This window comes from Harpia harpyja, chromosome 2 (assembly GCF_026419915.1).
Source record: "Harpia harpyja isolate bHarHar1 chromosome 2, bHarHar1 primary haplotype, whole genome shotgun sequence".
Classification (NCBI taxonomy): Eukaryota; Metazoa; Chordata; class Aves; order Accipitriformes; family Accipitridae; genus Harpia; species Harpia harpyja.
The window spans coordinates 4,859,353-4,874,254 of record NC_068941.1 but is presented as its reverse complement, the minus strand read 5'-3'; positions in this window follow the sequence as shown (position 1 = coordinate 4,874,254).

Genomic DNA, 14,902 nt, shown 5'->3' with positions numbered 1-14,902 from the left:
AACGTTGATACAGTCTTAACTCCGTTGAATTACATGGAAAATATCTTACATGGACTTCAACAGAGTCAGATTTTTCATACTGTGCTGATACAGTGCTTAGCACAAAAAAAAAAAAAAAAAAAATCCCTACATGACCTGGGGTTAACATAAAATATGGCTGGCTGCAGTGAAAAAACACTACTGTATTCAAGAGGAAATGTCTTGCAAACAGTCTGGAAATAATAAGTAAGAACACTCAAGCTTTTAATCGCAGCTAAAGCACTACTTTTTCAGCAAAGTTTGGTGACTGCATCAGTGAAATATAGCTGCTAAGATTTTGTCAGCTTCAGCACTATTGTAAGTTAGGAGTTAATGATGGTGCTGTGGCCAAAACTTTTTTTCTGGACGGGAAAGTGCATATCTGCAGTTTTAGCAAAGGGACTTCTTCCTTAGGAGGGGGATATCAGGAAGCTGCATGGTGGGAATGATGGCAAACTACATCCAATGACCAAAACCTAAATCATGTAATTTTTTGACCTGAGGCATTTGCAAGATCAGCCTCTTTAAATCAGTCCACATCCTTGGTTCTAACAGTGGAGCTCATAATTAAGGTCAGTCCCTTTCAATATATTAAGAATTTAATCAGCTGGGACAGTTGTATCATAAGTCAACTGTCTTTCATTCTAGAATAAATTCAAAATTTACTATAAACCAATAATTTAGTAAATGGTATGCACTAGTAGAAAAGGCTTATTTGAACCCTACTGAGTTGTAGTCTCATGTCAAGAGATGTTGAACAAAGTTAACTCTGAAGCTATTCCTAGGCAAAAAATCCATCAGTCCTCCAAACTACTGAAATAAAACAGCTGAATCAGATTAGTATGTATATTTTCAATATTTTTTCATTTTGAAGCGCTTCTTTCCAATAGAAATTATTTTCATGAAATGTTCCAGTTTTGACATCATCTGCATTCCACAAAAGAAAATGTCTGTCAAAATTTTCCAGTCGCGCCTCTACTTCATAGTTTTTAGTAAATTCTATGTAAAAATCTGAGTCTTCCTCGCAGTTACCTTCTTCCCTGATTAGACAGGCAGAATCAAAATACAACAACATTGTTAGAAATTAGTGTAATGCGATCAGCTGAAAACCAACCGAATTCATACTGTCAACTAGAATCTCCATAGCACGTATTCTGTAACGAGATACCTATACAGAAAGGATAGGGTCTATTACATAAAGAATGAGGAGGTTCTGTAAAACTGTGGTTCCTATTTTTAATATATAAAAGGGGACTTTCTGATGCTGGTCTGTACGAATGTCAGAACTTAAAACAAAGCGATCTGCAAAGGAGCAAACAATGAAAAGAAAACGGTGATAATAACAAGGCTTCTTGGAGTCAGATGTTTCTGATGCAGAGAATTTCCCTTCTTTCTCCTACCTCAGCTATTCTGGTATGACGCATTCAGGCAGAAGAAAATTTGGGTTGAAAAAGAACCCTCTACTAGACCTTTAAAATTCCACCCTTGTAAAACAGCGATTGAATAGTGAAATTAGTCTGCATAACCATTGAATCCTACAGCCAGAGATACCCCGGGACCATAACTTGCCTGGCTTTCCCTGACCAGAAGTGAACCCCCCTGCTGGACCATATTGAGCAATGGATAAGCCTAAAGGAGAAAATAAGAGCATCAAAGTCTGTGGTGGTGTGATTGATTTCCCAAATGTTCTTTTTCCTTTGTCTATAATGCTATTTTGACTTCTGAAGCTGTTGTCACAGGCCTTCAGAGGAAAATGGTACAGTTTAAGGTATATATTTTGTTAAAGCTGTTAGAGAAAATGGTAGAGAGAAGAATATTTTAGAAGTGTCAAAAGCAATTTATTTTGATATTTTTCTAAGAGAGATGCTTCATCTGGAAATGACAAAATGCTGCATTTAGGAAGTTTATTATTAAAACCTTGATTTTTGTTTCAAACCAACTTTCTGTCACTGAAAAGAGTCCTAACTTTTAAAAAAAAAAATTATTTAAGACTAGGCAAAAAATTAAAAGACCATTTTTGAACACTATGAAGCACTTTGATCCTAAGTAACATTCGTGGATTTTTTGTTTTCTTCTATTCCTTTTGTATAAAGACATTAACATTTAGACTTTTCCTTAACCCAGTTTTATTCCTTTGATTTAACCAGAAAGCATGTTATTTGTTCGGCTCTGTTCCCATGTAACACACTGATTCGTGTTACATAGGTAGTTCTTTGAAAAATATTTGCTGAAGACCCAGTTTAAAAATATAAATAAATAAATAAAAATCCTTGTTTCTGTACACATTACAAGCAGTAGCTCCTTTAGCTCCGGACTTCGGACATTTGTCATACAAGCAAGGGCTTACAGGCTAAGGCTCCTTCATGTTAGTCTTTTGGAAGACTGAGACAAGCTTATTACCTCGCCAAATCTACCAAAAGCACAGATGCGTTTGCCTTAAGATGCCAAGCACCGTGAACTCCATAGTTTGAAATTATAATTTTGTTCTATGAATTACACGCCAAAAAAATTTAATGCTCAACTTTCAGAGGGAGGGAAAAAAGTGACAGACAAGTTTACTTGCTATAAAAACACTTAAGATACATTTTTAGCTCTGTTTTCAAATTTCCCCTATCAATGATACCAAAGAACTCATAACACAGGTAATACTTAAAGCATGTTGACTTTTTTTTTCCCCTGATGTAAATATCATGTCATATTAAAAAAAAAGAAAAAAGAAGAAACGTGTCCACTGTACGATTCCTATATTTCATCTATTTTCTTATATTTTGACTGTTCCTTGACAATCTCAACTCGCTTCTTTTCTCAGGTAATCATAGAATAAACTGAACCTTTGATCCACTCTCCTGGGCAGGACATTCAACTGCCCTTTTACCTATACCGCTGTCATTCTGCAGTAGTGCGACCAATACGAAGAGTCTAGCAGGTATAGGAAAAAATCTCTGAACCTCACTGCAAAAATGAAGAATATCAGTTAGTGGTTAAAACTGTCCTAGTTCTCATTTTTCTTTCAGGATGAAGCTGTTGGGGAAGAATCAAAGCCTCAGGGATGCTGGATTTGAAGGAAAGGAGAAGATGACATAGAAAGATTACTTAAAACACAGTGGGAAGAATTTATTTACAAAAACAAGGAAAAGAGCTTGTTTCCAGATTAACTAAACACTGAAAAAACTTATGTAAATACTCACAATTTTTATGAAAAAAGTCTTTAAACATTTTCAAAATACAAATTCTGCATTGAAATAGCAATTTCAATTTCAGATCATCAGTTATCTGATATACTACCTAAAGAAAACTATTCAACATCACATGACTTATTATGACCAACAGCACAAATGTTAGCAGGGAGACTAAAATATATGGTTACTTCTTGCTAGTTATTTCAGAATATAATTTGTATTTTCAAATTTGTATTTTCAAATTATAATGGCAGAGGCTTTTTTAAGCTGTAAAGTTCCTGTTACCCAATTTCAAATTCTGCATGTTTTAAAAATATTAAATGCTATTATATACATGGTGCTCAACAGTTAGGTTTTTTTCTTCCTAGCCTTGGAAAATGTCTCTAGTCAAGGCTCCATAGCATCGTCTGATGGGGTTTTTTGTGCTGTTTCAGGGGTTGGGGGGGGCGGTTGTTGTTTGTTGGGGGTTTTTTTGTTTGTTTGTTTTTTTAAAGGACTATACAGAACTAGAGGCACTGTTAAGATAGTAACGCGGTCTAATAACTAGAATAGTTTAATCCCATTTGAGCTATAGATTCTACGTGGGCCAAATGATTTTTGCTCTTGCACTTGACTCTGCTTGCAATTTGCAGAAAATGAAAACTGTATTCTTTTGTTCAGCATGAAACAAATTAGAAAGGAAAAAAGGTCAAGTCAAGCAGAATTTACTTTGAAAGGTTAGCAGATAATTTTTTAGCAGTGGGTTTAAAATTTGAGCTTAGATTCACATCCAATTTAATACATATTTGTAGAGCTGAAATTGCTGTTTAATCATTGTCATAAGAGGGGAAGGAAAGAGCCAAATATATTCATATACTTAGTAATTATCTAAGCAGAAGCATCACTAGCACACACATGTCCTACATATTAGAAATTCTCACTTTGACAGACAATGAAGAAAAGCCTTTGTTGAGAATTTCTAACTTCAGTATCAGTTGTCATTTGGAAAAAGGTGCACACAATATTTATTGAGATTAATGCTTCTCTGCCTCAGTTTAGCTTGAGGAAGAGAGTTAGATGTGCTTATGTTTACACACCACCTTGAGCCCAGCCATTTGGCACTAATTTAAAGTAGCAGCATCACATACGAGTTTAATTAAAAGCCTCTCCTGCCCCATATGCCAATCAACAAGCTACAGCAGACATGGGAAATGGAGCAAGGATTTCAGAGCTTCTGCAACCCTCATAGCAGTGGGGTTTATGGTTAGTATTTGAAGTCATAGCTTCATACTCAATGTATTGGTTGAACTAACACCCGTTTAGCACTTTCCTTCTCCTTTCCTTCTGTTTGCCTTTGTTCCTTGCCTCCTAAAGAAAAACAGGACCAGGAGAGGCAGAGGTGACTTCCTGAAGTCTATCTCAATATTTTGTTCATATATAAGAAAAATACAATTTAAGTGGCTCCATATGAAAACTATTTTAGCAGTATTGAGAAAAACAGAAGACGGACATGGCTTAATTCAGCATTAACTACTTGGCTTTTATGCCTGTACCATATCATAAAAGTTAAAAAGGTGTAGCATGTTACTAGACGAGGTGTTGATACTTCGAACTCATTCCCACCTTATTAAACGCAGAGATGTTTTGCCACAGACTCAGTATGAGCAGGATCATAAATTGCACATGTGGTAGCTAAGGTGGTTTAGTTATTTACAGGCAATTTCTTGGCTGCAGATGTCATTAAAATCTTAAGCCGATGCTTTTTGTGTATTTGCTCATTACTAAAGTATGAATGCTTTGCTGTCATTGCAGTAACTTTCGTCTTGATCTGATTTTTCTCAGTCTGCTCTGACTAATCCGTTAGCACACAAAAAGTTTTTAAAAATCCATCCATTTGATATCAGAGTATTAAAACATCACTGGGTCATAATTTTATGGTTATGTTATATGCACAGTTTCAGGCTTACCACTAAAAGCTCAGAATTGCAAACCATTATAATTGCAAGGCAAGAACAGAATTGCAAATGAGGAGTTTCAAAATAGAATGGTTGAAATTATAATGATGTTGATCCGCTCACATTCAGTGTCACTCAAATAAGTGTTCATTTTCCTCAGAAAATTCTACTCAGTTTTCAACAGTAAAACTTCGTCCTTCCACATATGTTGTTTGTCCTTTACATTATGCTGAACAATCAGGATATAAAAAAAAAAAATAAAAACAACAAAGCATTTCAAAGTTTGTATGATATTTGTATTATAACAAAAATTTTGGCTTGAGATTTAGACAGAAGCCTGGAGCGATCAGAAAGTCTAAGCCTTCTGATTCTGTCCTGCTGATGTCTTCTGGAAAAACAGGTCAGTTGTCTGGCTGTACATTACCCAGCACTGTGCTGAACTGAATCAAACCACAACAGCACAAATATAATTAACCAGCCATCAGGATGTTCCATATGTTTTGCTCTGATTTAGGTAAGGTCTAAGTCAGATAAGGAAAAGGACAGCTACTAGAAGTGCCTGAATCAAGCTGAATTCCAAGAAGAGCAAATAGCTACACCAAAGCACAGCTGAATGTGTCCTACTCTCCTGATTTTCACTGAACTGCCCACTGTCTCCTTCTGTTATACGGCACTAAAGACATTTGCCTTTTCCAATCCACAAGGCAGAATTTGGATCAGTTTGCAACAAGCATTTTCATTATAAAAACTTCACTAACTATATACCTGCTAAAAAGAAGCTTCAGGTAATCACAAGTACAAAAAAAAATTAAATATAAATTTCAAGTGTTTAAATTCAGGGTTTTTTCTCCTTAGATTTAAGGTAGTCATTCACTGTTGGGCTCCAATTCAATTTCCACCTAAATCAATAGAAGGCTCCCCTTTCTTTTAATGTGTCTTAGGGAAGATCCTCACTAGCACATTTGTCAGGATCACTTAGGCACTCAACTCGTGTTGATTTCCCTGGCAGCTACATAACTGCAAACGTATAAGTATCAGGGACATAACGACTAAGAAATAAACACAAATTTATATTTTTTTGGTGAAGATTCATGCCTTGATCCAAGCAAGCAGTAGATACTGCAGTCAACATTCTTACAGAATTGTATTCCCTTCAAATGAAACACATTCTTGTGTGGCGATAGATGAAGAGAACTGAGCAAAATAAAGAATCAGCATATTCCAACACCTTAGCACAGGTTTAAAAAAAAAAAAAGAGGAAAGTATCACAACAGGGGAAGATGGAATTTGCACATACTAAAGATACTGCTAGTATTTTCTCACTTTTTCAGATAGATCAAGCAGTGTCCGTACATACACGTGAAATTAATCAGCAGGTGATTGAAAGAGTGCAATAGCCACCAGAACTCTCACAGTTTCAGAGACTTTCAGATCTGACAGCGTCTTTGGAATATTTGTGGTCTGGTCTCCTATAGATCACAGCATCTTAAATATCACAAGTAAATTTAATTAAATCCAATAACTTCTATTTAAATAGAATTAATGCTTCAGAAAGGAGTCAAAGCCACGTCTAGACAGCAAAGGCAGAACTCTTCTGCTTTATGAGGTAGTTTTTTTTCCCTGCCCCGCGGTGATTTCAGATGTTAACCACCAGCTATTTTACGAAGTTGAGCAGTCTTAAAAAGTTGTTTCTCCAGCTGAAACAGGTATACTCTAACTTCTAAATATTGATTCTTAGGTTATAACAACTAAAGAGCTCTTTACTGCCTGCTATTACTTGTCTTTCACACTCTAAGGAAGCCATTTCTCATTTACTAATTCTGCAATTAAAGAGATTGAGTTAAGCTGCTTAGTCTGAGGCCTTGTTCCACCATTACAGCTTCTTTCTGCATCGTCTCCAGTTTTACAAAAATCATTTTAAGAAGTAGTCTCCTGAAAGGGAGGAATACAGTGTTGCTGCATTGACATCAGCAGTGCTGTACTCAGAGGCGGTAATAAAATGATCACCTTTCTCCAACTACTCCCTAGTTTTGACCTCGTGGTGCTCATTCTGAGTTGGTGTTTCGGATCACTCCCAGAACCAGTTTGCTTTTCAAGACAGTATCTTTTGCTCTGCAGGTATAGCCTTCATCCCTTTTAAGTTATCAGAAATTATACAATATACTTTGAGATGAACGATGGAAATGTTGAGCAGCACTAGGCATAATATCTCTCCTTTCGGAACTCAGTGGTGTTTTGCCATTGACGTGGACTTTATGAAGTGTGTCAAACAGCTAATTCTTAATTCATTTAACATAAGCTTTAATTATATTGTTTTGTACAATTTTATTAGCAAAATGCCATGTGATACTGCCAATACCTGTACGAAATCTAATTTTCTTATTTCATGCGGGTAACTTTATTAAGCAAATATAAAATAATTTCAAAGACTTCCTGTTATTAATTACACTGCTACCCTTAGGTCTTTTTAAATTGAATTCCTCATGAGGCTTTTTTTCTCTTCTGTTTAGGATAGATGCAACATAACCAATCCAGAAGTAGCTGTTTTCATCCTACCTCCTTCTTTCTGGAGTTTCTAAACTTCTACTTTGTTACAACTCAACATTAAAAATGAATGTCAGCTGATAGAGATTTCCTTCAGCTTGCTTTTTACAAATCTGCGATGAACTCTATTAATTTAAGAACATGAAACATAACTCCTTTGCGGTGGAAAGTATAGCAGCACCTTGATGAAACGCAAGTACATACTCCTCCTCCTTTTTGAATACATTTGCATACAACCCTTTGAATTTCTCTAACTTTCTCTTTGTATTAACCTTTTTTTCCTCTCCCAACAAGAAGCCTGGGCAAGTTAGATAAAGCAACCCTTTCTGAAAACACTGTGCTAGCAACCATATTCAAAATATTGAATACACTGGTGTTGCATAAGAATTTTCCATCTGTCTCCCAAAGTCATCTGCCTGCCATTCTCATTGTGGAATACAGAGGTGGGTGGGGTGGTGGTAGTAGTAGGTTGTTCTTCTGGACATGTTTGACTTTCTTGGACTTGGTTAATTTGGGGAGATCTAAGATGGTGGATGAGATTATTTTACCAATATCTGTTTTCACACTTTTAGTTTCAGCAGGTCAAAACATTTCAGAGTAAAGAACTTGAATAGAAAAAAAAAAAAAAAAACCACACTTGGGTGCTTATCCTTAAAATAATTTTCCTTTGTTAACAATCTCAAAAAAAAAAAAAAAAGCCAAAGACATCCAAAACACTAAACACTGAGAAACAGCAGCTATGCACAGCAGCCATACTTTATAGCATTTTTTGATAGCTAACCATAGATTCAGTACCCCTAAAATATTATAAGTCTCTAGCCAGCAAATATGATGCCATTAAAATTCTTTATTCATTTATTTGAAGTTGTTTCACTGACTTATTCCGTTGACATCTAAGCCATTACAATATCAATTGCAATGTCTTCACGTTACGATGTTACGGTAATTGCAGTCTCATACATTTCAATTTTTTTATGCTAATTTTGGTTGCTTCACACAGCCCCTCTTCTGATGTTAACTGCACTGTCTCAGACATTTCAACTGACACAATAACCTTTCTAGGGATACATAACTACAGTTTATGGGCAAGAACTTGGACATAGGCCTGCTATTTACATCAAAATTAATTCAAAATCACGTTAGTTGTATGGAAAGAAATATTAATTATATTGACAGTAATTCCACTCTATATACCATTTAGCATTTGAATTACAAGTCTGTTGTAAAGTGGGGGTAGGAGGGCAATCACATTCCAGATCTTCAGCTACAGCACATTTAAAAAAAAAAAAAAAAAAAAAGGATCTTCCAGACTTGTATAATTTTTGTAAAATATTCCATTAGAAACATGCATTTAGGAATGCAACTACATAGAAAAAGCATTTTCCTCAATTTTCCTGCCTTTATACTACATGAAAGACCTGAACTTTCATCTGCTTTTTAAAACATTTAAAATAAAATTTAGCCACGACTAGCCCAGAATACCTTCGAAAATCATGGAACCTGTTAGGTTCTTCTGACCTGAACCAAGGAGCAGGCAAAATCCCAGATATTGTGCCCTCAGAAGAAGATAAATGGAACTGAAATGTTTCATACTTGAGAGAGACAGAGATCCTCGCACCTCCCTAAGGATCCGTGCACAATATGCATATAGCAGTGCCCCCCTGTTAAGTTGACTAGTTCACAGACATACAGGGAACATACCTTGCCCTGAAATCTTCCACTCGCACTTCTTCTGCATCCCAGCCACGTTACGGAAGGAAGCGGCCATTTGCGCACTATGAGAGAGAAAAAACCTGCTTTTATTCCCTAATGCTGTATAATCTTCACATACAAAAAGCTAAATCCTACTTTCAGAAACACTCACAAAGATATCCGTTTATGTCGATAAATGGCCACTCATGAGTATAAAAGGGCAAAATGTAATTCAGTAGAATGAGTTAAGTATTGAACAAGAACTTCATAATTTCCCTGTCTAGCCTGAGTCAAACTCTTGAGCTATTTTTACATACCAGCTTTCAATATTCAGAAAAGACAGATCAATAAAAATTAGGGTCAAATGTTCATTTTGACAATAATTATCAATAATCACATTATTGACCTAGAAATACAATAAAAAAATTAAATGCAAGAAACTCTTAGTGCATCACTACTTTTAATCAAAGTGCTACTGCTATGCTCCTTCATTGCCATTTATCTTAATTGTCAGCTATTTTTATAGAATGACAGAAAAAAATCTGCTCCATTTATAGGTTTATCTGGAGTTTAAAGGCATAGTTTCTTTTGGCAGCAGAGAAATAAGCAAGGTTAGAAAACCAATGGCAACTACATGAAAGAGCTCTAAAATCCCAATATATTGTTTGATAGGCTTTCTGAAAGTTTCCAATCAATCTCTTTCTGCCTTGTCATCTGTAACTGGAAGTCAAACTCTAATAAGATAAGATTAGACTTAATAATAAAGGGATTAATTTGTAGTTTACTGTGATTACTATCTTTTAAAAAAATAGTGTAGTTTTCTTATATGTGCACTTAACTCAAGGAATAAGGCAGGCAGTAAGGGCTAAGCCAGATGACCAGACCCCAGGACTCTTGTAAACTTTAGGACAGCTCAGAGACTCTTCTTGAGACCAAGTCTAAACTTTAATTAAGAATCTTGAAGGGGCCAAATGAGCTTCCTTGAAGTTGCTTGCACAAAAACAAGGACACCACTTCCTTGGGCTCTTACCCAGGGAACGCAATTTCAGTCAAGGTATCGCAAACAGTACAAGGGAGATTATAAACATGCACCTCTCCTGGTATCTAATACAGATGGATGAATTCAAGGAAGTCCTTTGGCTTACATAGATAATAGTCACATCTGACTTCACAAACCCTCTAGGTAAAATTTTGTCTAGAGACTGCAGTACAGAGATATTCTTCGCCTTTGACAGGATTGCTTGTGCCCAACAGCTCTACCCTGTCTATTAAAGGAACAGTTGCTTCTGACTCGATTTTCCTTCACACTGACTCAAAGCCCCAAAACCCCATAAAAGACGCTACTATACTCTTGGTCGGTGAGATAGGATTACAGCAACTCATAAATGACTCTGTGGGTGGTTATTTTCCTGTGGCTTTTTTCCTGGGGTATTTTAGCCATATTTGCTAATATTTTGCTAAATCCAGCAGTTTATATGTGCTTTATCAAACAGGTAGCCAGATGAGAATAAAACAAATTAGGAGTACTGTACCAATTTCACCCACGCCTTAACAATTGTGGTAGGCTTGGTGTAATTTAGTATTTTAACCCAACGGAGAAGACTCTAATGCTAACACATCACAGACATCCAAGAGTCCAGAGTTACGAAAATGTGCATGAAGGGAATGAGGTGTGAAGGTGAGTGTTATGAAGTCCAGCAGCAAAACAGGTGATTTGTGCAAGATGCCTAACAAATTCAACAATCTATTTAGGAGATAAAGATAGAAGATATTTACAATGATCTAAATCAGAAATTGTTTTCATAAGGAATTCCATCCAGAAAGAGTTCCTAAATAATAGCATGACTAGATTATTACTACATATCTTTATATTCTAAGTACAATTAACTATCTGAAAACAAACGCACAGTACATTGGCAGTTATTCAAACTAATTACTTAATGGTTTTTACGTATTTGTCTTTGAATTTTAACACCAAAGGTCTATTTCAGAAACATGGGGAAAAAAGTCTGTTTCAATAGTGAAAACTCCTGGCTCGTCCTGCAGACAACCACACAATTTTCTTCTTCCTATTACCATGTCCTTTTCCAGCAAGGACAGGAAAATTACATCCTCCAGGTTTTTCCGCTGCAGTACTCTCTGGAGGATATCTGAAAATTGATACCTATTTCCATTACATTCTATACACAGAATTTTACCTACCTTGCTATTTTTCATGCCCTTATTATTCACTAATCCCATGACTAGGATAGGGGTCCCAGCATCGCAAACTGCACCAAGCTCCTCAAAACCAACCAGTTTAGCATGAACAGAAAAGTGCTCCGGGCAAGCTACAGTCTTGCCTTTGCCTTTAGACAACCCTGTTTCTCTTGATCTCTGTTCACTTTGTGGGTGGATATCTGGCATTCATCAGGCTTCTCAGCCTCCTGTGATCTCAGGTGGCCTCCACAAATTGGCTGCCTGTATTCAGGGGCAACAGTCCCCTCCCCGCATCAGCTGCTGCAACACGAGCATGCCTGAAGTGAAAGATCCCAATGCCAAATTAAATTGTTCTACCTCATTTGGCCCAGCCAGGTCTGTTGCGTCATCGCAGACATCCTCCAGTGTGAGGCGTCCAGAGTAACCCGGTTCCCTAGGGGCATTTGGTGGCCCTCCAAGAAAACACCTCCTGTGCTTTACTGTTAGGTGCCTCTGGCTCCCCTTATAGAGGCACCTTTAATCATCTCCAGATGGTTCACCCGAGATCAAGTCACCCTCAGGCATCCCATAGCACACTCTCAAGACTGCCAGCTACAGTCAGCCCCACGTTATTTTTTCATGCACATGGAAAGAGCGGCATCCTTCACAACTGCCAGGTCACGATATTCTCAGGAGAAACTCTAAAATCAAGTGAGGTTTGTTTGGGTTTTGGGGGTTTTTTTTTCCAGAAATCTTATCTAAACAAATGGGGATGGTCAACTGAAGAAAGGAGCCTGTTTTGGGTGACCGCTGTCTCTAAGCTGCCCTAATGCTCATTTCATTCAAAGACAGAAATAAGACAAATTAAGTTTCTTGCAACACAGACTGCAAAACTTCTATTTCCCCCAATTAGATTAAAATAACTCGGTACTTTGTTTAACCCACACTTTCCACCGCTCCTGTTGTGACATTAATCATTCCATTGCTTCTTGTCAGTAACTTTTCAAACGCCAAAGCCTAATGTATAGCAACTATATCAAGGAAAAAAAAAAAAAAAAACAAGCACACACCCTAACACCGGGAGTAATACCTTATAAGTCACTAGTATCAAGTTTACAATCAATAATTCAAAAGATACAGATGAATTCTCTAGACGTCATGAGCATTGTTAATTCTGAAATGCTGCGGCATTGCATTAAATTGTATATCTGAATATGGACAGTTTTCAGTCTCAGGAAATAAATATTCTGTTCTTCATAATTCTACTGGGAGATGAGACAAGACTGAATGAAACTTCTTACACTTCAGGTCTGTGAGGCTACATCTAGAATGTACTTAATCCAGACAATTCAAAAGAATTATGAAACAGCCAGGTATATTATTTCAATTTAACCTTCAGTATTTTCTTTTGGTTTGTGGAAATGGCATAGCAAGGGTTTTTTTAAATGTTTTCTTCCTTATTTTATTAGATATTTAATTTTAAAGCATAGTAATTTATATGTGTGAAATTAATTGCTTCCTATTGGCTGTAATATTAATTCTTTTCCTTCAGGAAACACATGAATTGGGTACCCTCACTGTGTTCCTGTAGTTACATCACCAACAACATTACATATGGGCTCGTACTGTAAAACCAGTGCTACCACTGGGGCAATGTAAAATCAACTGTTTTAAACCTGAACGTGTGGCCTAAATGACCTGTTTTATTACCACTTTCCAAGGGATCACCGTCTCTTTCATTTATAGTCTTCAAGGAGAAATTATGAATGATAGCTATCACCTTATAAGTAAGCAATGAGATTAAATTAATGTTTGTTAAACACAGAGCATTCCAAATGAGTTTTATACGAATGGCAATAAACAAACACAGGATGCTCTTCATTAATGATCAAGCTGACAAAAAACATGGGAGTAATTTAATTCAAAGTAAACTCAAACTTATTGTTATTGAACAACATGAAGTGTCAAACAGTCTTTTATCCCCTTTCTTTCTTTTTGTACAGCTCGGTTTAGAGACTGGTCCACAAAATACTGGAACAGCCTGTACTTCTAAGGTTGGCTTTTATCCTTGCTGTTACCTACCATCTGTAAGTAGGAAAGGACTATTATCCTAACTCAGAAGGATGACAGAGCTCAGGTACATTCCTGAGAACCTGTGTAGTTCAAACCTTCCACCCTCTGCCTGTACATGCCACTATTTTGTTTACTTTTTTAAATCAGAAAGTGGAAAATGAGTTTTTTTAAATAGCTCTGAGTACTTGCAGCGGCTGGACCAATTTGTCCTTAGGTAAACTTGGCTAATAACAGTAGTTTAGTAGTTCAGCAAGTTTATTATCCGCACATATTTAAACCAATCTGAAATGAAAACAAGCTCAGACTTTCCCCCCTTTCTCTCTTTGTGATTACAAAGTCATTTACACCTTTCTGACAGACAACTAAGAATTTTTCCTCCCCACCAATGTGGCTATTTTCTGGCAGTTCTCCGAAATGGAGGACTACTAATCAATTTCTCTTAATTTGATAAATATAATCAAATCAATCAAGAAAAAAAAATTGACAAAATGCATCACTAAGTGCTGGGCCTTAAAAGCTCATTTAGTCTGGGCACTGTGCCCACAACTGAACTGCTGAAAGAGGAATCAATTCCATCCTCAGTAATGATCTTGTCTGTAGAAAAAGGCCTTTATGTGAGATCATATGTTGTGAAACAGTTGAAACTTTATTCTGAATGATGCAATTAGAACCTTAGTGCAATTTTTTCAGATGCTCATAATTCTGCATTACCTATGTTTTCAGCTTAATTCTGATACAAAAAGCTAATATAGATTCCGAGTGTTGCATATTATTAACACAACAGTCCTCCTGTATTAAAGATTTTAAGCTGGAGTAAGGATGAAAAGGCTAAATGATTATTTAATTAGAAACACCTGGTAGATAATGGGATAGAGGTTCAAATTTCCTCATTATATCTCTTGCCAGTATCTTTAGGATAAAGAAGATGGGAACAAATCATCTCAGACATGCTATCCACCCAGGTTTGGGTTTTGGTTTGGTTTTGTTGGGGTTTTTTTTATTATTATTGTTGTGCTTGATCTTACATACTATTAAAAAACTACAGGTAATTACCCCATTTAGTGGTAGATATTAGACATCTTTACAAACATACAAACTGGAGCACTGTAAAGTTCAGCAAAGGAAACCCTGCTACTGAAAGGTTCAGATTCTTGCTGAGTCAACTGTGGGGTGGTAATTGGTTTTTCAAGGACAGGAGATGGCATCTCATCTAACCAAGAGGCATCTGCATCTTCAGGGAAGACGGAAAGGTAGTTTAAGAAAAGACAACTGGCAAGACTGTCC